Source organism: Castor canadensis, chromosome 5 (assembly GCF_047511655.1).
Source record: "Castor canadensis chromosome 5, mCasCan1.hap1v2, whole genome shotgun sequence".
NCBI classification, from domain to species: Eukaryota; Metazoa; Chordata; class Mammalia; order Rodentia; family Castoridae; genus Castor; species Castor canadensis.
Genome location: NC_133390.1, coordinates 47,880,430 through 47,907,050, shown reverse-complemented (window position 1 = coordinate 47,907,050; position 26,621 = coordinate 47,880,430). Strand labels below are relative to the sequence as shown.

Sequence of the window (26,621 nt, the reverse complement as noted above, 5' to 3'; positions counted from 1 at the left end):
CCCTAACCCTCAAGATTTAGCCAATGACCAGTCATCTGATCATCTCAATTACTGGAGACCCAGATAGGGTGGAACACACCTGAAATCTCTCTCACCTACTAGAGGCCTATGTACAGTAAGCCCTTGCTATTCCATGAGTGTACCTTCCAGAGAGACTTCTGTTGAGGAAAACCCAGGAATGCTCAGGATGCAGAGTTCTAAATACTCTAAAATTACTCAAATTTGTTTTTTTCTTTGAAGGCCCTGGGATTTGAACTCAGGGCCTCACAGGCACCACTTTTACTCTTGAGCCACTCCACTAGCCCTTTTTTGTGATTTTTTTTTTTTCAAATAGGACCTTGAGAACTATTTGCTCGGGTGCTTGCTTTGAACCACACGGTCCTGATCTCTGCCTCCTGAATAGCTAGGATTACAGGAATGAGCCACCAGTACTCAGTTTAAAATTACTCAAATTTGCCTATGCAGTTCTTGCAGTAGGTCTGAGCATCCATAACTTGAAACTGCATGGAATAGGCTACATTACAATCACACACATCATTCTTACACACACTTGCTCACCAACAACTAGATCTTATTTCATGTTCTTTTTCTCAAGTACTGCAGATGCTTGATTCATTTTTCCCATAATGCCACCCAACTTTTGCTAAAGACATGTCACCTATCAACAAATCTAAAATTATCACTTTATCACATTATGTGCCTTTTTGGCTTGGAAGGATCACTATACTTTTACCTTGCTTCTTGGTCATCCTTTTGTTTTTTAGGAAGTAAACTGTATTTTCACAAAATGAAGGTCAGGGAAACACTCAGAAAACCGCATGATGACTTAAAGACTACTGATGATAACATGGGGCTGCCTGAGAGCTTCTCCACATCAACTGAGCTGCATAATGCATGTGAGAACTAAAATTTTTGTTTTGGGGTTTCTTGTTATTTTTAAATATTTATTTATTTATTTATTTATGATCATACTTGCTCATCATAAATCCGTGGGTAAGGTGGGTTTACTATACAATGAAAGGAAGTAAAGTTTGTTAATGATTGAAGCCTTTACACTACTGTGTCCATTCAGAGCAAAGAACTCATTTGTTTTTTGTTTCTATATGATTGGCATAGAAGCTATGTATGCTACCATGTGTTGTCTTCATGAAAAGAAAATTTAAGTTTCAGCATTTAGTCAGTGTTTAATGGCTTGTTCTTAAAAGACAGCATTCCTTATAATTCACAGCTTGATTCTTTCACATATATATGAAATAACTGGAGTACAAAATAACAACCATATTTGACCAAGAAATCTCTGGACAGAGGAAGAAAAATATCACCTTTGTAGTCTAAAATAAACAGTAGGGATTTTGCAGTATTACATAATGGAACAAAGATTATGGCAGCATTGCATAATGGCACTGACTGTTGAAATGGGAAGCTTGGGCCAGGGAATTTTCTAGAGACCATGCCTTGGCCAGGTGATGTTAACTGCATAATTGCCCTTTCCAAGTAATTGTGAAACCCTTTAGTCAGGTTGTTGCCATCTGGGGCCATGGGAACCAAGTAAGTTGAAATAGCCACTTTTCATTGAGCACCTTCCTTATGTCACAGGCTATGATAGGCATTTTATGTACCAGTCATACATAGCATTTCAGTCTATGATGGACCATGTTTATGATGGTGGTCTCATGACATTATACTGGAGATGAAAATCTATTATCTAGCAGTACTATAGCCATTGTAACATCATAGCACTGTCTTCAGTCATGTGTGTGTGTGATGTGTGGTGATGGTGGTGTAAACAAGCCTACTGTGTTATCAGTCACATAACAATACAGACATATGATTTTGACCAGGTGTGGTGGCAGACATCTATAATCCCAGATACTGGGGAGGCTGTGGCAGGAGGAGCAAAAATTCAAGACCAGCCTGGGAAATGTAAGGAGACAATATCTCATAAAACAAACAAACAAACAGTAAATACAGAGCATGCGGCACAGATTTGTAATCCCAGCATTCAGGAGTCTGAGGCAAGAGAATCTCAAATTCTAGACCAGTCCTGGTTATATACCAAAACATCTCAAAAACAAGTAAAAAATTTTATGTACAGCACATAATATTTAATGATAATAAATGAAACTGTTGTTAATTTATGTATATACTATACTATAATTTTTTTATCATTATTTGAAAGTGTGCTTCTTCTATTTAAAAAAAAAAATCAATCATCATAACATAGCCTCAGTCAGGCCTTTCAGGAAGTGTTCCAGAGGAAGGCATTGTCATCGAGGGAGGTGACAGCTCTGTGCATGGTATTTCCGTGAGGAACGCCAGAGGGATAAGGTGTGGAGCTAGGAGCCAGGGATGTTGATCAACCTGACCTTATGTAGGTCTCGGCTAGTGTGTGTGTGTGTGTGTGTGTGTGTGTGTGTGTGTGTGTGTGTGTGTGTATTTGTTTGTGTTAGTTTTAAAACATTTAAAAGTAGAAAAATGAAAAAAAATATAGAATAGGGAATGAAGTATATAGCGTAAGAAAGAAAGGAAAGATTTTTATAACCAATGTGTACTTAAAGTGAAGTATTACTATGAAAGAGTCAAAAAGTTTAAAAAGTTGAAGTTTATAAAGCAAAACAGTTATAATACACTAAGATTAACTTATGACTGAGAAAGAAAAATATTTTTATGTTTGGTGCAGCCTAAGTGTACAGTGTTTGTAAATTCTAAAGTGGTGTAGTCTGTCACTCGTGGCTAATTCACTGACACCCAGATCAACCTTTAGTCCTGCAAACTTAGTTCATGGTAGGTGCCCTATATAGATGTATCTTTTTAAAAAATACTTTATGCCGCATTGTTACTGTACCTCTTCCAAGTTTAGATACAAAAACATTACCATTGTGCTGCAGTAGCTATGCAATATTTAGTACAGTGACATGCTGAACTGTTTGTGGCCCAGGAACAATAGCTGTACCATATTGTCTAGATATGTAGTAGGCTATACAATTTAGTTTGTGTCAGCATACTCTATAATATTTACATAACTATAAAATCACCTTACAAATTTCTCAATGTATCTCTGTTTCCCTGTTGACTGCATTTTCACATAACTGCGTTTTCTTTTCTTTTGTTTTTTTGGCAGTATTGGGGTTTGAACTTAGGACCTAGAACCTGCTAGACAAGCACTCTATCACTTGAACTGCACTCCCAGTCCTATAACTGCATTTTGAATATCCAATATATCATTTTTCCAAACTCTTACTCTTGCACAAAAACACATGCTGAAAGATGAGTTGATTTATGTAAATAAATACATTAAGCAGACCAAAGATTAGACTTCAGTCTTTACTCTTTCTATTAAACCAAGAGGCTTCAATTTAGAAAGACTGTAATTATGAAAGTGTGATGGACCCAGATCATATTTAAATAACTATAAATGAAATATGATTTTTTCCAATGAAATAAAACTACAAAGATTTGAGTTTAGCCCACATAGAAACTCTCCTAGCTATTTTAAGTTTTGTGTATTTTAATTCATTAACAAATATTGAAATTTTTTTTTGCTGCTACTAAATCTTTAAATAAAAAGTAAGGATTAATCTTCTAGTTTCTCTGTGTGCAAGTGTGTGCTTGTCAAAATAAAAATTTTTGGCAAATAACTGAACTAAAATAGTGCAAAAGTTTATAAAGTTGTCTATATTTTTATCTAAAGAAAATGAAAATCCTTCCTATTTATGTTAGTCACTTCACTCCTAGTATATACGAACAAAGAAATTATTTTCATTTCCTACAGTGTTGTGTTGCAGACTTTTTTTTTTTTTTTTTGCAGTATTGGGGTTTTAACTCAGGACCTATACCTTGAACCGCTCCAGCAGCTCTTTTTGGTGACTTTTTTTTTTTACATAAGATCTTGTGAACTATTCACCTGGGCAGGCTCCAAACCTTGACACTTCTGATCTCTGTTTCCTGCGTAGCTAGGATTATAGGGCTGAGCTACTAGCACCTGGCTTATTGCAGATGTCTTGAGGTAAAGAACATTAAAGTTGAATGTTCTTAGTTTGAAGTTATAACCAGTTATGTGATCTTCCATAATTCATTTCTCTTGTCTACATTCCAGTTTCCTCATAAAAATTTTTATGAAAGGGAGTTTATGACATGTGTATGGTATAATCACCAGCTTTCTAATATTCATCATGTTCAAAGTAAGGGAAACAGCATTAAGAAAGGGTTACAGGCTCACTAGGTTCATATGTAGGGTGGGTGCAACACTCACTTACTGTGTATCCTTGTCAAACTCAGAGACTAGACTTCCCCAAGCCTTGGTTTCCATTTACAATACGGGAATGTAGATACACAGATGCCCATGTGAGGTAGGTGTGTGTGTGTGTGTGTGTGTATGAGAGAGAGAGAGAGACAGAGAGAGAGAGATGAAAATATGAGATAGGGACAAAAAGATCCTTAAATATGACCTCAACAGACTGGGGTTTGATCACATGTTTCAGATTTCATAGTCACATCACAACTACTATTTGAGTTAAGTTTTGGTACAATATCAAAAGAGAATATACTATTATCTCAAGAGGATATTAAAATAACACTTTATTTTTCAAGCACTATCTGTGTGAGGCTGGAATTTCTTCATATGTTTCAGCCAAAACAGTATACTGCAAGGAACTGAATGAAAGAGCACACATGAGAGCTCAGTTGTGTAGTAAGCTGGATGTTGCAGAGTTATGCAAAATGTAAAACAATGTCACTTCTCTTATACTCTTCTTTGTTTTAGAAAGGATAGCAATTTTTCAAAGTTTTGCACCATTTTGACATACAATGATAATATTGTTATTTTAAATGAATGAATAAGTATACATATGTTCTTTATTTTGAGACAGGATTTTACTAGATAGCCCAGGTTAGCCTAGCACTCATGATCTTCCTGCCTCATCCTCCTGGTATAAATATATATGTGTATATATATATATATTTACAATTCTGTTTTAATTTAGAATGTGGTAAATATTTAAAAATCACAAATAATATAGCAGCCTTGACTTTGTTAAGAATGCTCAGTTGGGAAATTTTCACATTCTTTTGAAAAACACACTTTTTGAAAGTGACTATGGCAAGTTGTTTAAACTCTTTGCACTTCATCAAAATATCAATAAAATAAACAAGGCTAATGCTACATTATGCTTGAATCAAGTAGTTGCTAGATAAGATGATATTATGAGATTATATGGCTGGAAGAGGAAATCCCATGATTCTAGAATTCCTTTCTATTGTTAAACCTAGTAAAACCTACTGGAGGCTTAGCCATCAGCAGAAAGCCCATGTCCACTGTGTTGACTCATGCCCTCCCTCCCCCACTGCCTACTCTCACCATCACCACCACAAAGGTTCCAGACAATGCCAGATGGGCGAACTCTATCTAGCAGCTCACAAGATCACAACTTTTGGAGTGTGATCCTATAGGAGAGCAACTAATTATTTCTTTTATAGGTTGAAAACAGAAGTACAGTAACAGATTGCTGATGAAAAGAGATGGCTATATACTCAGGACAAACAATCGCCCTAATAGTTATAAATGAATGTCCAATGATATAAACTATGATTTGCACAAGGACAGATGCAGTTCTTTGGCTTGAGGGTATATGTAGAGACCCTGAATTGAGACAGGGAAATGTCTCAATTTCCCTGTCTCATTTCTGGCTAGACTCTGAGTTGGAAGAAGACAATGATGGGCATGGGGGAGAATAATATGATGATGCTGTTTGACTTGAAAGAATGGCTTACAGGTATTCTAGTAGTCTTTTTTCTTGACTTATGATACACAGTCTCTTTTTTCTTTTCTGAAGGAAATCTGTTGTCTGAGAAGATGAGCTACTCAATGGCCTCTGTGTACATCACTTAAAAGTTTTCCCCCTTTCCAATTTACACTCACTGTGGCCTTGGCTTGGATCATTTTCATCTTGCCTTACTCTGGTGGATTATTGACTCCTTTTTACTGCTTATCTTTCAAGGTCCAGGTAAAATCTTACCTATTCTGAGATAAGTTCTTCAAGTAGAACGAGCTCCTCCTTTGCTGTGTTCTCGTGGCAATGGTCATGTTCAATGCAAGGCTATACTTTTGTACTCTTAGTGTGGCATGTTCATCTTCACATCCCCAGTTTCCTCAAGAATCCTGGCAAGAAAGAATATTATAATTATTGAGTGAGTGAATGAGCTGATTCTACTGTTCATAAGGTAAACTTCACTTTTCCTAATTACAGATTCAATTTCAATATGACAGTGTATATTACAGATTGTAAGTGCATTTGAATCCTCCCCTTTGTCCTAATGTTAGAAAACCCTGGAAGAAAAGTATTCTTACTTCCTTCATCAAATGTTTTATCCAGGCAGTTGAATAAAATAAATTGACACCTATTTCCTACTTTTTTACACATGTTCTTTTGGCATTGTGTTTAATGTGTTAGCACTACCATTTATCATTTATAATCTGTTTTTTTCAGCATTGCTTTATTCATGGTGTGGTTTAAGGCTAGACAGAAAGGCTACATCCCCAGCCCTCCTCCTCTGTACACTTTTCTGATATCCATTACTAATGGTGCATTCATTTAGGTCAGGATTTCTCAAACTTGTCACTATTGACACTTTAGGCTATAGAATTTTTTGTTAGGGAAACATTCTTGTGCATCCTAGGATGTTTAACAGAATCCTTGCTTTCTACTCATTAGATACTGGTTGTGTCCCCCTTCTAGTTGTAACATCCAAATTATCTCCAACTTTGCAAATGTCCCTTGGAGAACAGAATCATATCCAGTTAAAAACTTTCTGCTTCTGGTCAAAAACATCCCTTATAAACACACACACACATACACACATACTTCTCCCTGTTTTTCTCTATTCCTTCATTCTCCTTCATCTTCATTAATCTTTCCACCACAGAAAAAAAGAGTACCTTTTTTTTTCTTTTGCAGACAGAAGAAAGAAAATTCAGAATCTAGAATCTGGAGGTACTAATGGATCTTTAAAAGTTACACTAAATGTTTTTATTTCAAGTAAAGTAAGGATAGTGTCTCTGAAGAAGCCACTGAAGGACAAATTTCTTCTTCTTCATCCTTTCTAATCTTTCTTAGGAAAAATGAGAGCTTACTAATCTTCTTGGAAATGTAAGAAATAAAGATCTTATTAGTCACTAACAAGTTAGTTGGGATAACCAGCTATCCCAGGATGATGAATATTGAGGAGCTCCCAACATGTGAAATTTTCAGTGTTAAAGTTGGGAAAGTCCTAGCACAATTGAGATAAGTTGGTCACCTTAAATTTAGTGTATAGCTCTGTTAACCATATGTATGTATAATGAATTACCTACAGAAACTCAGATCAAATACCCATTAGCAATAAAAATGGAGTTATGTTCTGTTTTAATGTTTAAAATGTATTAAAGTTGATTATTTACCAACCCCTAGCACCAACTTTTTTATCTTTTTTATCCTCTTACTCAATACCCACACTATTCCAGTACCTTTCTTTTGCCTTAAATATCTAAATTTATCTGTTTATTTTAAAGGTTTGCTGAACCTGTCTTCTTTCTCTTCCCTCTTTTGGTACTGCCTTCATTGCTAACTTTCAACATAAATTCCTGGAACTGACTTGGTAGTGGTAGAAAAGGCACTCCTTGGGTCAATGAATGAGTGAGAAATCTGAGTCATCATCATCTCTTCCGTGTAGGAAGGAAAATACCAGGATGATTTATTTACATGTGATACCACCTGTGAATTAACTTATTCGCTCCTGTAAGAATAGCAGGAAAAGGAAGATGAGAAAATTATAACAGCTGAGTTTTGGTAAGATTTAAGGATGGAAAAGAGCAGATATGTATCCAGATAGAGTATTGCTCAGAGTAGCTGTGGGTAGGTTGTAAGACTGCCAGTGTTCATTGCTTGTTACTGAGTAAGGGGCAGAAGCAAAGTGCAAATGCAGAGGCATCAGAAGGAGTACAATTTTCTTTTCCTTTTCTTTTTTTAAATTCATTTATTCACATGTGCATACATTGTTTGGGTCATTTCTCTCCCCTGCCTCCTTGCCCCACCTTCTCCCCCTCACCGCCCTCGCTTCCAGACAGAACCTGTTCTGTCCTTATCTCTAATTTGGTTGAGGAGAAGACATAAGCATTACTAAGAAAGGCAAAGCATTTTTCCTAGTTGAGTTAAGGATAGCTATACAGAGAGATTCCTAGCATTGCTTCCATGTACAAATGTGTTACAACCAAAGTTGATTCATCTCTAACTGATCTTTTCACTGGTTCCTGATCCCCTTCTCATATTGACCTCTGTTGGTTTAAGGTTTCTATATAAGTTGCTCTGCAGTGGGGACATCAAACACTTAAATGTTTTGGGTTTTCTACCTATCCCCATACCTCCCGTATGTGCTCTCCCCTTGTCATGTGACCTAAGTCCAACACATTGCTGTATTTGCCCTAGATCTAAAGTCTGCATATGAGGGAGAATATACAATTTTTGGTCTTCTGAGCCTGGCTAACCTCACTCAAAATGATGTTCTCCAGTTCCATCCATTTATTTGCGAATGATAAGATTTCATTCTTCTTCATGGCTGAGTAGCATTCCATTGTGTATAAATACCACATTTTCTTAATCCATTCATCAGTAGTGGGGCATCTTGGTTGTTTCCATAACTTGGCTATTGTGAATAGCATTGCAATAAACATGGGTGTGCAGGTGCCTCTGAGTAACCTGTGTCACATTCCTTTGGGTATATCCCCAGGAGTGGAATTGCTGGATCATATGGCAGATCTATGTTTAGATTTTTAAGAAGCCTCCACATTTTTTTCCAGAGTCGTTGTACTTGCTTGCATTCCCACCAGCAGTGTACAAGGGTTCCTTTTTCCCCACATCCTCAACAACATCTGTGGTTGGTGGTGCTTTCGATAATGGCTATTCTAACAGGGGTGAGGTGGAATCTTAATGTGGTTTTGATTTGGATTTCCTTTATGGCTAGAGATGGTGAGCATTTTTTATGTATTTTTTGGCCATTTGAATTTCTTCTTTTGAGAAATTTCTGTTTAGTTCAGTTGCCCATATCTTTATTGATTCATTGATTTTGGGAGAGTTTAGTTTCTTAAGTTTCCTGTATATTCTGGTTATCAGTCCTTTGTCTGATATATGCTGGAAAACATTTTCTCCCACTCTGTGGGTAGTCTCTTCAGTTTAGAGACTATTTCTTTTGTTATGCAGAAGCTTTTTAATTTTATGAAGTCCCGTTTGTCTGTTCTTTCTCTTAGTTGTTGAGCTGCTGTGGTTCTATTGAGGAAGTACATGCCTGTACCTATTACTTCCAGAGTGTTTCCTGCTCCTACCTGTACTATCTTCAGAGTTTTAGGTCTGATATTAAGGTTCTTGATCCATTTTGAGTTGATACTAGTACAGAGTGATAAACATGGATCTAGTTTCAGTTTCTTGCAGACAGATAAGAACTTTTGCCAGCAACGTTTGTTGAAGAGGCTGTATTTTCTCCATCGTATATTTTTGGCGCCTTTGTCAAAAATAAGGTGGGTGGATTCATATCTGGGTCCTCTATTCTGTTCCACTGGTCTTCATGTCTGTTTTTGTGCCAGTACCATGCTGTTTTTATTGCTATTGCTTTGTTATATAGTTCGAAGTCAGGTATTGTGATACCTCCAGTATTGCTCTTTTTGCTGAGTATGGCCTTGGTTATTTGCAGTCTCTTGTGTTTCCAAATGAACTTTAAAGTAGCTTTTTCAATCTCTGTGATGAATGTCATTGGGATTTTGATGGGAATTTCATTAAACATGTATATTGCTTTTGGTAGTATAGCCATTTTTACTATGTTGATTCTACCAATCCATGAGCACAGGAGAACTCTCCACCTTCTGTAGTCTTCCTCCATCTCTTTCTTCAGGGGTTTGTAGTTCTCCTTGTAGAGATCATTTACATCCTTTGTTAATTTTACTCCTAGGTATTTGATACTTTTTGAGGCTATTGTAAATGGAATTATTTTCATATATTCTTTCTCAATTTGTTCATTATTAAAAAAATTGTTCATTATTAGTGTATAGAAATGCTAATGATTTTTCTATGTTGATTTTATATCCTGCTACCTTGTTGTAGCTATTGATGGTGTCTAGGAGCTTCTGAGTAGACTTTTTTGGGTCTTTAAGGTATAGGATCATTTCATCTGCAAATAGGGATATTTTGACAGTTTCTTTACCTATTTACATTCCATTTATTTCTTCTTCTTGCCTAGTTGCTCTGGCTAGGAATTCCAGTACTATGTTGAATAGGAGTGGGGGTAGTGGGCACCCTTGTCTCATTCCTGATTTTAAGGAAAATGGTTTCAGTTTTTCACCATTAAGTATGATGTTGGCTATAGGTTGGCATATATAGCCTTTACAATGTTGAGGTACGTTCCTTCTATTCCTAGATTTCTTAGAGCTTTTATTATGAAGTGGTGTTGGATCTTGTAGAATGCTTTTGCTGCATCTATTGAGATAATCAAGTGGTTTTTGTCTTTGCTTCTATTGATGTGTTGTATTACATTTATAGATTTGTATATGTTGAATCACCCATGCTTCCCTGGAATGAAACTGACTTGGTCATGGTGGATAATCTTTCTGATGTGTTGTTGGATTTGGTTTCCCATTATTTTATTAAGGATTTTTGGATCAATGTTCATTAAGGAGATTGGCCTATAGTTCTCCTTTTTGGAGGTGTCTTTGTCTGGTTTAGGGATGAGTGTAGTGGCCTATAGTTCTCCTTTTTGGAGGTGTCTTTGTCTGGTTTGGGGATGAGTGTAGTACTGGCTTCATAAAATGAGTTAGTCAGTGTTCCTTCCCTTTCTATTTTGTGGAACAGTTTAAGGAGGGTTGATATTAGTTCTTCCTTAAATGTCTAATAGAATTCAGCAGAGAATCCATCGGGTCCTGGACTTTTCTTTTTTTTGGGAGATTCTTTATTGCTGCTTCAATTTCATTTTGTGTTATAGATCCATTCACGTGATTAATATCCTCTTGGTTTGGTTTTGGATGGTCATAAGTATCTAGAATCTATCCAATTCTTCAAGATTTTCAAATTTATTAGAATATAGGTTCTCAAAGTAGTCTCTGATGATTTCCTGGATATCTGTGGTGTTTGTTTTTATCTCCCTTTTTGCATTTCTGATTTTACTGATTTGGGTTTTTTTCTCTCCTCATTTTAGTCAGGTTTGCCAGGGGTCTGTCAATCTTATTTATTTCTTCAAAGAACCATATTTTTGTTTCATTGATTCTTTCTATGGTTTTCTTTGGTTTCTATTGCATTGATTTCAGCCCTTATTTTTATTATTTCTCTTCTTCTGCATGTTTTGGGATTTGATTTGTTTTTCTAGGAGTTTGAGCTATAGTGTTAGGTCATTGATTTGAGATTTTTCTGAGCTTTTAATATATGCACTTATGGCTATAAACTTTCCTCTTAGGAATTCCTTTTCTGTGTCCCATAGGTTCCAGTAGGTCATGTTTTCATTTTCATTAACTTCCAAGAACTTTTAATTTCCTCTTTTATTTCATCAATGACCCATTGATCATTGAGCAATGTGCTTTGTTCAGCTTCCAATTGTTTGCATGTTTTTTACTGTTGTTTTTGTTCTTGAGTTCTAGTTTTAATGCATTGTGATCAAATAGAATGCATGGGATTATTTCTATTTTCTTATATTTGCTGAGGCTTGCTTTGTGCCCTAAGATATGATCAATTTTGGAGAAGGTTCCATGAGCTGCTGAGAAGAATGTATATTGTGTAGGTGTTGGATGAAATATTCTGTAGACGTCAGCTAGGTCCATTTGATCTATGGTGTGATTTATTTCTAGAATTTCTTTACTGATTTTTTTGTTTGAGTGACTTAACTGTTGGTGATAGGGAGGTATTAAAGTCTCCCACCACCACTGTGTTGGTATATATATGTGCTATATGTGCTTTTAGATCTTTCAGAATATGTTTGATGAAATTGGGTGCACTGACATTGGGTGCTTATAGGTTGATAACTGTTATTTCCTTTTGGTGTATTTCCCCTTTTATTAGTATGGCACGTACTTCTTTATCTCATTTGATCAGTGTAAGTTTGAAGTCTACTTTGTCCAAGATAAGTTTGCTACTCCTGCCTGTTTTGGGGGGCCATTGACTTGGTAAATCTTCTTCCAGCCTTTCACCCTAAGCCAGTGCTTGTTTCTATTGATGAGATGGGTCTCCTATAAGCAACAGATTGTTGGATCATCCTTTTTAATCCAGTTTGTCAAACATTGTCTTTTGATGGGGGAGTGAAGTCTGTTAACATTCAGTGTTAGTATTGATAGGTATGTGGTGATTCCTGTCATTTAGTTGTCTTTGTTGTTTAAGGGTTTGATTGCATGCAGCTGAATCAGTGTTACTCTCTACTTTCTTTCCTTTTCTTCTTCTGTGGTTTGGTGCTGTCTGTCCTTTCATGGTTTTGTTTGCTTTCACTTTCTGTGTGCCAAATTTCTTGTAGTATCTTTTGTAGTGATGGCTTGGTGGTCATATATTGTTTTAGTTTCTGCTTATCATGGAAGACTTTTATCGCTCCATCTATTTTGAATGATAGTTTTGCTGGGTAGATTATCCTAAGGTTCAAGTTATTTTCATTCAGTTCCCGGAATACTTCACTCCATGCTCTTTTTGCTTTTAATGTTTCCATTGAGAAGTCTGCTGTTATTTTGATGCGTTTACCTTTGTATGTTATTTGTTTTTTTCTTTTATAGCTTTCAATATTCTTTCTCTATTCTCTGTGCTTATTGTTTTAATGTTAATATTTCATGGGGTAGTGCTATTTTGGTCAAATCTGTTTGGTGTCCTGGAGGCTTCCTATACCTGAATGGGCATAGTTTTCTCTAGATTTGGGAAATTTTCTGTTATTATTTTCTTGAATATATTATGAATTCCTTTTGCTTGCACCTCTTCTCCTTCTTCAATGCCCATGATTTTCAGGTTTGGTCTTTTGGTGGAGTTGGTGAGTTCTTGCATATTCCTTTCACAGGCCATGAGTTGTCTGACTAATAGTTCTTCAGTTTTTCCTTTAATTTCATTTTTATCTTCAAGTTCTGAGATTCTGTCTAGTCTGTTGGAGTGGCCTTCCATTGTGTTTTGTATTTCTCTTTCATTCTTTTTTCTGAGGTTTTCCATATCATGGGTCACTTCCTCTTTAATATTGTCAATTTTTGTCCTTAATTCATTTATCTCTCTATTTATGGTGTTCTGTTTCACTTTGGTGTTTATTTAGGGCACCTATGAGTTCATTTATTTGTTTTTGTGTCTTCTCATATTCTTCATTTTTGTTGTCTGGAATTTCTTGAGTGCCTCCTGTACATTTTGGTTAACCATGTCTAGTAACATCTCTATGCAATTCTCATTGATTACTTGAAGGATTTCTTCTTTCAGAGTGTTTTTGTGGGCTTTGTTGGGTTCCTTGGCATAGTTTATCTTTGTTTTGTTGGAGTCTGGAACTGGGTATCTGTTTTCTTCATTTCCGTGTGTATCCTGTACTAATTTATTTTTGGGGGGAGAATGGATTCCATCCAATTTTCATCTTCCCATCATTCCACTTGGTGCTTTTTCTGTCCCTGGTCTATGTGTAATTTAGTATTAGCTAACTTACAATAATAAAACTAACAAAGCCAAAAAAGAAAGAGAAAGAAGAAAAAGAAAAAGAAAAAAAAAGGAGAACCAAAGAAATCAAGAAGGAGAGATGGTGGACAAACAGTGAACAAGACAAACAAACACTTAAAGAACAGAAAAAAAAAATCCTGGTTCAGGAACAGTAGAATTTCTGTCATAGTAGTTCTGGTGTTACTCCTTCAGCATCCAGTCCTGTTTGTCTGCGTCTCCTAAGCAGGTTTGGAGCCAGTGTCTGGCTGTGTGGGAGCCCTCCTGTTTTCTCAGTGTAACGTGGCCTGGAGAAGCTTTGTACGGGCTGGGGGGTTCAGGGTTTTGGAGTTTTGTTTCTTCTTTTTGTTTTTTTTCCTGCCAAGTGTAGCTCCAGCAGGAAAGTATTCTGTTTGGTCTGCTGAAGGTCTCCCAAGCACGTTTGGAGCCAGCAGCTGGCAGGCGATGGTGAGTGGTGGCTGGTTTGCGGCAGCAGCCAGTGGGCGGTGGCATGTGGGTGGTGGCCTGCCTGTTTTCTCAGTGTATCATTGCGTGGAGAAGCTTTCCATGGGCTAGGGGTTCAGGGTACCAAAGTTTTAACTCTCCCTAGTGCTTCACCTCCACCAAGCATGGCTCCAGCATCTCAGCCAGGTCCCTGATTCACAGAGCTCATGCTGTCTGCAACTGTGTTCCAGGTGTCATTTTGGATTCCTCTCAGTTCTGTTGTTTATTCAGCTTTTGTGTGTGTGTGTGTGGGGGGGAATCAGTCTTTCCAGGGGCTTATGCTGGTTTATCCCAGGGGTGGCTGAGCGATACTGCGTGATGCTTGATGCTCACCTGTTTAGTCTGCCGAAGGTCTCCCAAGCACGTTTGGAACTGGCGGCCAGTGGGTTGGTGGGTGGGCAGCCTTCTTTTTTTTTATTAAATGATTTTATTATTTATTTCTTGTTCTTTTTTTTTTCCTTCTTATTGTTGTACTGAGTGGGGACACAATGTGGCATTTACAAAAGTTCTTACAATATATCAAATATATCATACTTGAATTCACCCACTCCATGGTTCTCTTTTATCTCTCCTCTCCCCCCAAAATAAAATTTTCTGTTTTATGGTAATAGCTTAAGTCAATATCATTTTCTCTTGCTAACACAAATATCTTCAACTCTACCCCCTGCCCTAACCACCCAAGGTTAAGCCATTTTAAACCTAACTACCATTTGGCTAATTAATTTGCTTTTCCTTCAAAAAAGTCACTTACTCCACCCACCACCAAATCTTTTCTTTAGCAAAAAAATTCTGAAGCAGAGGACATAGACTTTAAACATAGACTTTTAAGTCAGTAGACTTAAAAGAAGACGGAAACATTTCTCATGAAAAAAGCTGTAGCATTTTTAGCTAAAGATTTAAATGGAGTCCTTGATCCTTACACTTGGTGAGTGTTGGTGTGCTATTTTATTGTGAAATGTTACCTAAATAACTCTCTATTCATATTTTGAATGCCATGAAATTGGAATCATTTCCTTCACCTACAAAAATCACTTCTTCCATTTAGAGCACAGATCAAAGTGTCTGACAGATAAGGAAGGAACTGACTGCAGACAAGGGCATCTATTTCTGTTTGTAGGATTATGAATCATTTAAAATGAATAAAGATATTTTCATGCTTCATGCACAGTGACTCAACTCTTCCTCTTCTAGTCAATGGCATTGTTGGTGGAACTTCTGCCTTTCCCAAGTATAGGCTTTTATTTCAATTCAGCAAGTAAGGGTTGTGATCATTGAACTCCTATGTAAGCTTCATCCTAATATTCATTATAGAAAATTTTCTATTATCTCCATAACCATATTTCCCTAATAATCCTGTAATAAAATTGTTTTAAATTTTTTTAAAGAGTAGCAAAACTGATAAGTTTCTTTATAAATTTTGCATACTTGATTTCATATTTGTGAAATAACTGTTTTAATGGTTCCTTTTGAAATGAATTGACTTACTAGCAGTTGTAGAAACACTCTTTAGGGTGTATGAATCTGAAAATTATAGGATGTAAATAGTCTTTGAATGCTATGAGATATATTTGGAGACCAGGATGTTTATATTGGTGAGGGTATTTAATGTAGCTTATGTTCTAGGACCAGGTCAAACCAGGGCCAGTAGAACAAATCTGGTTCACTACCTGTTATTTTAATAAGGAAGGCCTTTGAACTGAGAGTAGTTTCTTTTTTTGAAATGATTTAAAATATCAAAAGACTTTCTTGACACATGAAAATTATATGCAACCCAGATTTGATGTTAATAAGATTGTATTGGTAAACAGCCATGCCCATTCATTTAAATATTGTTTAGGCCGCTTTCACACTACTAAGGCAGAGCTGAGTAGCTCTAGAGATTGAATGGTCCACAAAGCTTGTCATTTATCATCTGGCTTTCTATAGGAAGTTTGCCAATTTCCTTAAGAGCTGTGGTTTTAACTCTTTGGAACATCCTGTGACGACATTTTATGACAGGTGAAATTCCAAGTACCATGAACTTCAAAAGAACTTATATTTCCCGTACAATATATAATCCACTTTGGGGGATGGAGTTTCAGTTTATGAATGCAGAAACAATCCAATTAGTTTATCTCAAAAAACTGCTTTGAATCAGCAGAAACTGTTTCACATGAAAAATATAGCATTCTGAAAATAAGTATTTGAAACAACATGACAATTTTTGGTTGCATTATTTAAAAAGTTATAAGCTTAAAACAGATGTAAACACTAATAAAATAAATAGGCACCCTACAAGTAAAATTTGACATGTGAATGATTAGTTAGCAAATATATTGAATCTGTATTTAGTGTATTGAACCAACATAAAAACAAATGGTCATTTGCTAATAAACAAATGGTCATTTTCTAGTTTGTTTAGTACTAAGTTACAGGTTTCAGGAGGCTTTAACTGAAAGTTTATTAAAAAGCAAAATTGGACATTTCCAACTGGACATATTGACTTACTAGAAATTCGTGAACACAAAGGAAAAGACCTACACCAAAAGTTTTTGGAAGCTATTAAAATACTTAAAGTCCATTTTTCTAGTATTTTTCAGTACTATAAAAGCAATAATAAAAACACTGACATTTCAAACACAAGCTTTTCTGTTTTTTTTTTTTTTTTTTTGGTACTATACCACTTGAGCCACTCCACCAGACCTGTTTTGTGTTGAGCATTTTCATGATGGGTCTTGTGAACTATTGGCCTGGAGTTGGCTTTGAACAGTGATCCTCCTGATCTCTGCCTCCTGAGTGGCTAGGATTATAAGCATGAGCCACTGGTACCCAGTGAACTTTATTTACTACAAACTCTCCATACTTAAAACTGTTAAAAAAAATAAAGTTTCTTAAGTAAGAGAAAGTTTTAGTTAGGCATGTTGGTGTATGCCTGTTATCTCAGCTACTCAGGAGGCAGAGAATGGGATGACCGAGGTTTGAGGCCAGCCTGGGGAAAAAATTAGTGAAACCTTCATCTCAACCAACAAAAAAAGCTGGGCATAGTGAAGTGTGCCTGTCATCCCAACCATGTGGGAAGCATAAAGATGAGGATTGCGGTTGGTAAGGACATAAACTCTTGACCCTATCTCAAAAATAACCAAAGCAAGGAACTGGCATAATGGCTCACGTGGTAGAGTGCCTGCCTAGCAAGCATGAGGCCCTGAGTTCAAACCCCAGTACTCCCCCCACCAAAAAAAAACCAAAGCAAAAAGGAATAGAGGTCTGGCTCAAGTGGTAGAGCTCTTGCCTAGCAAGTGTGAGGCTCTAAGTTCAAACCTCAGTCTTGCCAAAAAAAGAAAAAGATAAAATTTTATTTAGGTGATGTTTAAGTACTTGTAAGTTAAGAAAATATAAAATAATAATTATGAACTATTATAGTTAGAAAATAGTTAATAGGAAATAATAGTTAATAGAAAATAGGCTAGCAAAAAAGTTCTGTACAGGTAGAAGATAAAATTTGGTCAAGATTTGATAATAGGTTAGATTTTTATAAGCAATTTTCTATTTATCTAAAAGTGTTTTAAACCACTTACATTTTGGAATACAGTAAACCCTTAATATTTGCAGGTATATGCTTCACAGCTTTCCAAGTACCTAGGATTATAGGTGCGAGCCACCAGTGCCTGACTTTCTATTACTTTTCTATTGCTGTTGGGAAAAATTATCATCAACATAGTGGCTGCAAGCAACACGAATTTATAATCTTATGGTTTAGGAGGTCAGAAGTCTGAGCTAACATCAAAAGTTAGTGAGTCTGCATTGCTTCTGTAGGAGGGATGAGAGAAGCTGCTTGCCTTTTTCAGCTTCTGGGCACCGTTGCATTCCTTTGTGTATGGTCCTTTCCTCCGTCTACAAAGTCAGCCATCTAGTATTTTCAAATCTCCCTCTGATTCTGACCTTCCACCTTTCTCTTCCCTTGTGATTACATTGGGTACTGGACAATCCAGGATAACCTATTTATCTTAAAGTCAGCTGGAAAGCTGCAACTTTAGTTCCCCCTGCCGTGTATTCACAAGTTCTGGGGTTTAAACCATGGATGTGTTTGGGGCCCATTATTCACTTACCATATGGTCCCAGCTTTAGGTAACAGGTAGTCATAGTAGACCTCTAATTTTGGTGTCTCTGAGCGTTATCTTCTGTCTGCAAAAATTTAAAGTCCCTGGCAGCCCAGAGATACCCTCAGGCAAATGCTGGCTTGGGATTTTGTCTATCTCTTAGTTTTCTCACTTTGATGATTGCTTTTATAGATACCTTAGATTCCTTGCCATGTGACGGGAATGTTAAATATATATTATGTATAATTTTTCATAAGGTTAAACTGTTTTCATTGATTGAGACATGTAAGATATGAATTGTCCCACTGCAACAGAAATCTTGTAGCTTCTCTTGGAAAACAAAAGTTTTTTCTGGTATAATAATAATTTACCTCCATTTTCTGTAAGCAGAATATTAAAACTACAAACATAGTTGGGTGCCGTGGTTACAACTATAATCCTAGCTACTTGGGACGCTGAGTTCAGGAGGATCATGGCTTATGACCAGCCTGCACAGATAGTTCATGAGACCCAATCTCAAAAATAACTTGAGCAAAGTGGACTGGAGATGTAGCTCAAGTGGTAGAGTACATGCTTTGCAAGTACAAAGCCTTGAGTTCAAAACCCAGTCCCACTAATAAACAAAAACAAAAAGCAAAAACTACAAACTCATATCCATGTAGTTGTTCCTTTCCCCCATTCAGTCTGATTCAGAGTTGAGAACCAGAATATGAAAATCCACTTAGCCAGGTGCATGTAGTTGGCACTAGGTAAACCACTGAGCAATGGTGCCATCTCAACTTCTCAGCATTGTGGACCTTCCAATCACCTCTTAAGCTCCATTTCATACTGTGTGTCACAAGCAACATTATATTCAGAGGACAGGTGTCAATATGGATACTTATTTTTATATTTTATTTTGAAGTAAAACTACATAAAAAGAGTCTGTTGTAACATACTCTACTTACATTCCACTGGACTGCCCAGGCATCAGTGCTTCCGATAAGTTCCAGTTACCAAAGCTGCCCACAATGTTCTGGGAGAAATCACACCACTAATTACATCATTTGTCCATAATTTTTGTGTGGGAGAGGAGTTCTGGTTGCCTTTTCTTTGGAAAGCAAAGAAGTCTGAATGTCTTATACAGTTGGCCCTATTTCTATATCTGGCTTAGGTAGAATATGGATCTACTTCTAAATACTGGTAGATCAGTGGATAGATGATAGATAGATAGATAGATAGATAGATAGATAGATAGATAGATAGGTAATTCAAATGCAGAATAGTATCATTTTACTTGGAAATCTTAGTTAATCTGATTTTTGTTTTGTTTATCCCAAGCTTTAGGAGAAAGAGGTAAATCACAAGAAAAGCAGAGCATTTATTTATGAAAACAAACTCCAGGTTATGTCCAATGTCAGTACGGAAATTGATCCAATGCTTTCTGTATCTTTAGCTCCTGAACAATGACTTCAGTGCTCCTTTCCAGGATTCCCAAATTACTACAGGAATATTTCCCATCCTTTATGAAAACATTTACATAAATATTCATTTAATATATAACGGTTATGTATACAGTATAAATACAATTTTTGTGGTAACTTGGTTGGGCCACAGTGCCCAATCATTATTCTGGATACTTCTGTGAGGGTTTTTTTTTCTTTTTCTTTTTCTTTTTTGTGTGGTATTGAGCTTTGAACTCAGGGCTTCTCACTTGCTACACAAATGCTCTACTACTTGAGCCACACCTCTAGCTTTTTATTTACTTTTCAGGGTCTGGAGCTTTTTGCCCAGACTGGCTTTGGGCTTCTATCCCAAGGAGAATGGAAGCCTCTCATGTAGTGGGGATTATAGAAATATACTACCACGTCTACTTTATTTGTTGGGGTGAGGTCTCACTAACTTTTTGTTCACACTGGCCTTGAAACATGATCCTTTTGATCTCTGCCTCCAAAGTGGATAGGATTATATAGGCATGAGCCACCACTGTGTCAGTTAAAAGAGATTTTTGAATGAGAATTATTTTTTTAAAAATTGATTTTTTTTTAATTGATGGAAATTAAGTAGAACAAATTTTGTGCCACTGTGTGGGTGGGCCTCATATAATCAGTGCCTGCCTGAATAAAACAAAGAACTCAGTCAGGCAGTCTTTAGACTTGAACTGCACCATTGGCTATTCTCTGATCTCCAGCTGCTAACCCACTCTGCAGATTTTATACTTGTTAGCCCCCATAGTCACATAAGCCAATTCCTTAAAAATCTCTCTTTCTCATGTTTTGAATATGTATATATACATACCCTATTGGTTCATTTTCTCTGGAGAGGAACTGCCATACATTCACATATATAATTTATATGTAACTATACATGAAGGTATCAGAAAAGGAAGTAGACCAATTAGAGTTTACAGCACTTTGTTAAATTTTATGAAACTTCTGGTTTAACAGAATACTTCATTTTTTAACCACATTAAGTAAATATACTTCTATATGTGCTCAAAATTTAGCAATGCTTAGAGAACTCTGGTGCGAAAACATTCATTTAAGATTTGAGTTTGGCTGTCTGAACCCTGGTTGCACCATTTACTAATTCCGTGACCTTGGGTAAGTGACTTCACCTCTCTCATTCCACTTTTCCCATTAATGAAATGAGGGCATTTATACATACCCCATAGGCTGAAGGTTAAATGAGTTAATTGTGAAAGGTTTTGAACAGCATATGCCACATAGCAACCATAGCACGTGTAACTTCTTTTATTCTCTTAATTTTTACTGAGTTTATGTAGTTCTTATCCAGATGGTAATTTTTTTTGTCTGCTATCCTTTTTACTTTGATTCTTGAGAGAAAAAAAAATACCATAATCTTTTAGGATTATGTTTCTGACCAGAAACATTTGGAAGAGTAATTTTTTTTTTTTGGTGGCACTGGATTTTGAACTCATAGCCTCACACTTGCTAGGCAGGCGCTCTTACAGATTTAACCACTTTGTCAGCTCTTTTTTGTGATGGTTTTTTTTTTTTTTTTGGAGATAGAGTCTCTTGGACTATTTGTGGGGGGCTGGCTTCAAACCATGATCCTCCTGATCTCTGCCTCTTGAGTAGCTAGGAGTACAGGTGTGAGCACCGGTGCTGGCTGAAAGAGTAATTTTAATAGAGGTGATTGATAACATCCTGAATTTGTGCTGGGCGTGAAAAAAGGAACATTTCATGAGTCATATGGAAATGCTTTTGAAGCCAGGTGTAGTAGTGCACGTCTGTAATCCCAGCACTCCTCAGGCGGAGGCAGGAGGATCGCAGGTGTAAGGGTGAACATGACGAAAGTACATTGTATGCATGTAGTTTGCATAATTAATATATGCTAATAAAAATACCTTCAAAATGCAAATTTTTTCTTCAGCAGCTCTTAAGAGACAAAAACAAGATGTCTAAGGGCTGGTGGAGTTGCTTAAGTCTTAAGAGCACCAGACTAGCAAGCATGAAGCCCAGAGTTCAAACCCCAGGATTGCCAAAAGAAAAAAAAAAAAGAAATCTGATATATGCCTATTTTTTCCCTATAGAATTTTAATCCTTTGAGGTCAAGAAGTTCCAGAGGGATATTTGCATTTCTGAAATTGCTTATTCCTGGTATTTGGAAGAGTATCTGCCTCTTTGGTGAGTAGGATGGGAGAGAGCTTGGTAATTCCTCATTGCCTCATCCATTTTTGATGTCTTTTGATTTTGAATAAGCATGGGAAAATTTGTCTACATAAGGTAGTTTGTAATCATGATGGCACAAGATAAGAGCAGGTTGTCATAGATTTGTAAGGGGGTTAGAAGGAGAGGTTAATTTTAACATGAACTCTGAAGAGTATTTTTTTTTTTTTTAGTGTTTGAAAGTGAATTTGGGGTATTCCTGAGGATTTAGTGGAATTTTTGTCTGGGACATCCTTTAAAAATGTCATCTAGTATACCTCTCAGCTTATTTTTATGTGGAAAAATACAAAGTAATATTAAAATATAATCAGCCTCGAACTAGATTTACTTGGGATTTATCAAATAAATTGATTTACTTTTCATATCTTTACTTACTCACCATCTTTTGTCTAAAACAAACCCCAAACTTATAGCATTGAACTATTAATACAGTGTTAAGTGATAATATTAGTCATCTATAATAGAAAAATAGTAAAATACTTCTTTCTTGATAATCACAAAACTCTAAAGTAAACTTATGAATTCCCCTCTCCCTCCTAGAGGTTTATTGTGTGGGTGGGGGAAGAACCACTTTGTAGCCTCATCCAAAACATTATCTTAGCCTGGCAGGACAGATGGAGGGGACCTTCTTGTTCACAGACCTCGGTGCATCACCAGACAGCTAGGGTGAGGATGCAGAAAGGAGTGTGGCAGGCTGTGTGAATATACTGCTCACTTGGGGACCCTGATTTCTCATCTGTCAAACCTCCTTCACTGCTTGGTGTCTGTGTCTGACCACATGAGAAAGCCTGCCAGCCTCACTTCCTATTTGGCATTGCTGTGTCAGGCCCTGTTTATGTTGTCATCTTTCTTCCAGAACCACCCCCCCACACCATAAGCAGGAATGACACCTGGGAGTGGGCTTAAAGTTCCTAAACCTATTGAGGAATTTTGTAATCATTTGCCCCAGTCCTGGGGCAGAGAAGGTAGAAGAATGCATCCTCAGAGATGATAAACTAGAGTGACACGGTAGGTGACTGAGGTTTGGCTTAGTCTCTGCAGTCTTGTTGACTGGCCAGAAAAATTGGCTTTGCAGTGTTTGTTTTCTAGTCCGTTAGATTTTAAGGTTCTAGAAATTCTCTCCCTCTTTTTCCTTCCCCACCCCCACTATTCCATTTAACTGCTGAAGGTGAAATACCTGTAGATGGCCTTCTTGGTTTTTTTGTTTTTTTGGTACTGGGGTTTGAACTTAGGGCCTCATGCTTGCTAGGCAGGCACTGTACCACTTGAGCGACTACACCAGCTAGATGGCCTTCTTAATGGCTTTAGAAAAGGACTGATTGTCAAGTGTTTGGGGCTATGGACTAAACCTACCCTGAGAAGTCTAACATTTATTTATGTACATTTATATGTAATTTCACAGTTTTTCTATTGGTAAGTGGAACTTATTTTGCTATGTGAGAATCACATCAATAGCTTTTTATAGTGGGGTTACTATGAGGAACTGAACTTAAGTTAAACCTCCTGAGAAATGTCAAAGATTATGGATTGTGTGTGCTAGATACACAGTTAGAGGCAACTGTAGGAAGTGCTGATGAAAAATTAGTAAGAAAGAGTAAGCCTGGTCTAGAATTATGGAAAACAGGATGTCATGTGACCTTAGCGATAGCTAATGATGAAAAATGAATGACTCCAGACTGATTCATGTAAAAATACAGCAATGAACTATAGTTGTGATTCCATTTATAGATTGTATATCCACCATAGTTTTGTAGCTACTTGAAACTACCTACAAAATTTCAAGTTTTTGTTTGGTTTGTTTGGCTTTGTTTAACAATAAGCTTAGCTAATTCTTTATGAATTTTCCCTTTCTTTGGGATTTTAATTTCTTCTTCTCTCGAAGTGCTATTCAGTAAATAACATTATGAATGCTGGCTTGGGAATCAGATGTACTTGCACTCAAATTCCTTGTTCTGCAACTTACCAGTAGGATTATCAGATAAATTTTGACCTTTCTGAGTTTCGGTTTCATCATTTGAAAAATCAGAAGAGTAATAGTTACCTTGCAACATTGTTTTAAGAATTAGAGGTACTTATGTAAACCCTCTGGTACATCCCATAAAGCCAGCTATTCCACAAGTGATGGCAATATTGCTTATTACAAGTTAAGTAAAGTTATTATTTATTTTGCTTGAAATATGTGTCACCATTTAAAAATTTGCAAGGATTTACTATAGAACAGGTGCTTTTGACAACATATTAAGTATAATACAGGTTATGAAGTCTGATAAATTTGGGTCCCACATATTCTCATATTTGCACATCTTGTGTAGAACATGGTAACCCATCTTGCAAACACCAGTACCAAACCACTGTACTATATGGTGGGGGGTTGGAAAGTTCCACCTCCCGATGGAGTTGTTGAGCTGCTCTCACCAACATGGAAACATTTTCCCACAGACTTCTTACTTACAGTGTAAACCTCTGTTTTTAAAATCTTTTAGCAGTGTATTCTTTTATTTGAAGCTGAATGCACATTAACTGATTTGAAAACTAGAGCTGTTTTTAGTTTAATTTTAAATTTAATTAAAATATTTTTCTTAAGTTTTCATGATTTCAAATTGAGAAAAAATTCTTAAATGGTAAGCTACTGAATCTTAACACAGTAAATCACTGATGTGATTTCACCTAATAGAAGGGTGGTTTCTGAGAACTATCCAGTTATTATCTCTCTCTTCCTCTGACTGTGCAACAGCTACTCACCTAACACTCCTGTGAAAGACCTATGATTGAAGAATCTTTTAACTGTGTGCCAGCTACAGTGATTGCTACCATAAAATGAGGGAAATGCATGCAACTGCCTTTTGATTATCTCAGTTTTGATTGAACTATTGACTGTGGCATGTTTTACACTAAATACTGTAAGATAGTAAAGATGAACAGTATTCATTAACTTGGTATCTATGGATGACCACTGTTTTCTTTTGCATATATGATCACCTTTCACTCATGGGTCTCTTGTGGTTTATGGCAACAACTTAATGACCTTGGTCTACATGTGAATAGTTTTTCCTAGCAAAGGCATTAGAAACTTTAAAATCATTAATTTTAAACTTTTTGTGGCTTACCTCTTATTACACAAGAGCTTTCTGCTTGATATTTGATAAGCTTTACAGTCAAAAGATCTTTGCAACCACATTGGCCAAATCCTCATTTTACAGATCAGAAAGCTAAAGCCCAGAGAAGTTATAAGCCCCAGCAAAGATACACAGCTGACAAGGCAGGAACTTTAATTAGGATCATCTGACTACCAACCAGAATTCACTTAATCAAATATTGAAGCGAGTGTAAAACTCCACAACAGTTGCTTAACTTTCTTTTTTTTTTTTGGTGTGTTGGGGGGAGTTTAATTAAAACAGGAGTGACACAGATTTCAAGTATATATGGTGACTATCAAAATTCTGGGCAGAGTTTAATTTTATGTATTTAAAGAAAATGCTTTGTGATTTTCTTTTTTGTAACTTAGTCAAAATTTATGTCAAATAAATCTTCAGATTTAACACCTTGTAATTAACAATGTAAATTTTAGTTTGAAGGATATGAACATAGTATTAATGTTAGATTCAGGCATTTCTCTTCAAAGTAGGTTACTCTCGGTCTTGTTAAACCTGATTGATTTACAGAATGATAGAAAATAATGATGAGAGAGTACCGCAGACAAAGAAGGGGCAGGTATTCTGTCCATTTATTTTACAATCTGGGAGGATCTAAGGTTTGATTTAGCAACACCACATGCCCAAGCAGACAAATAAGGCCAAAGTGGAATTCAGAGAGAAAAGGACTTCCCATGACATATCTTATACAAGAGAAGGAATTCATGGTCGGAGGAAATCACGTACTCTCTGAGATCTTTAGTTTTCTCATTTGTTAAACAGGGACAATAAAATGCCAAACTCAGAGGTACAAATGCTGTCCTGAGAATTCTCTGAGACAGTTTTTGTAAAACACTTAGGAGAATTCTTGGCACATGTGTTAATTTGTCCTATAGCTGTCACTCTTCAACTGTCACTTTCATTTTATCTTCCCTTTTGCTAGTTCCTCTAATTAATCTTTATAACCGCTCCACTTTTTTTCTGTCCTTCTATTTCTACCTTCTTTTCCCTCTTCCACTCTTTCTTTGCTCATCCTTTTCTTTTTTAAACATTTTCTATGTCTGGAGGACACCCTGATGTTTTGAAATATTCATATATTGTGAATGGCTAAACCAAGCTAATTAATGAGCATCACTTCACTTACTTACCAATTTTTTTTGTGGAGAGAACCCATAAAATTCACTCTCTTAATGATGCTTACAATATATTGTTACTAATGGTAGTCATCATATTTTATAAGGGATCTCTTGAACTTAATCTTCTAGTCTTACTGAAATTTAACATCATTTTACTAACACCTCCCGAGTCCCATCCCCATCCAATTCCCTGGTAACCACCATTCTACTCTGTGTTTCTCCGAGTTTGACTTTTCAAATTCCACATAAAAGTCAGATCATCTGGTATTTGTTTTTCTGTGCCTGCACTATTTTGCTTAACACAATGTCCTCAAGTTTCATTCACGTCAAAAGTTCTGCTCATCCTTTCTTTTCCCCCAGACAATTTTTTATTCCTTTCTACCAGAGATTAACCTTTGCCAACCAGAGCAATCACTCTCAGCTGAATTGTTAATTTCAATTCTCTCATATTCTCCTGCCTAAT

At 36.4% G+C, this 26,621-nt stretch overlaps 1 protein-coding gene across 1 annotated transcript in view; it reads left to right on the top strand.

Moving 5' to 3' along the window:
• LOC141423451 (uncharacterized) overlaps positions 1-26,621 on the top strand; it is an 87,938-nt gene that overhangs the window by 35,877 nt on the left and 25,440 nt on the right. The window contains exons 7-8 of the mRNA XM_074075219.1: positions 765-896; positions 21,756-21,849. The gene's annotated coding sequence lies outside the window, so the exon portion shown is untranslated. The remainder of the gene's footprint in view (positions 1-764; positions 897-21,755; positions 21,850-26,621) is intronic.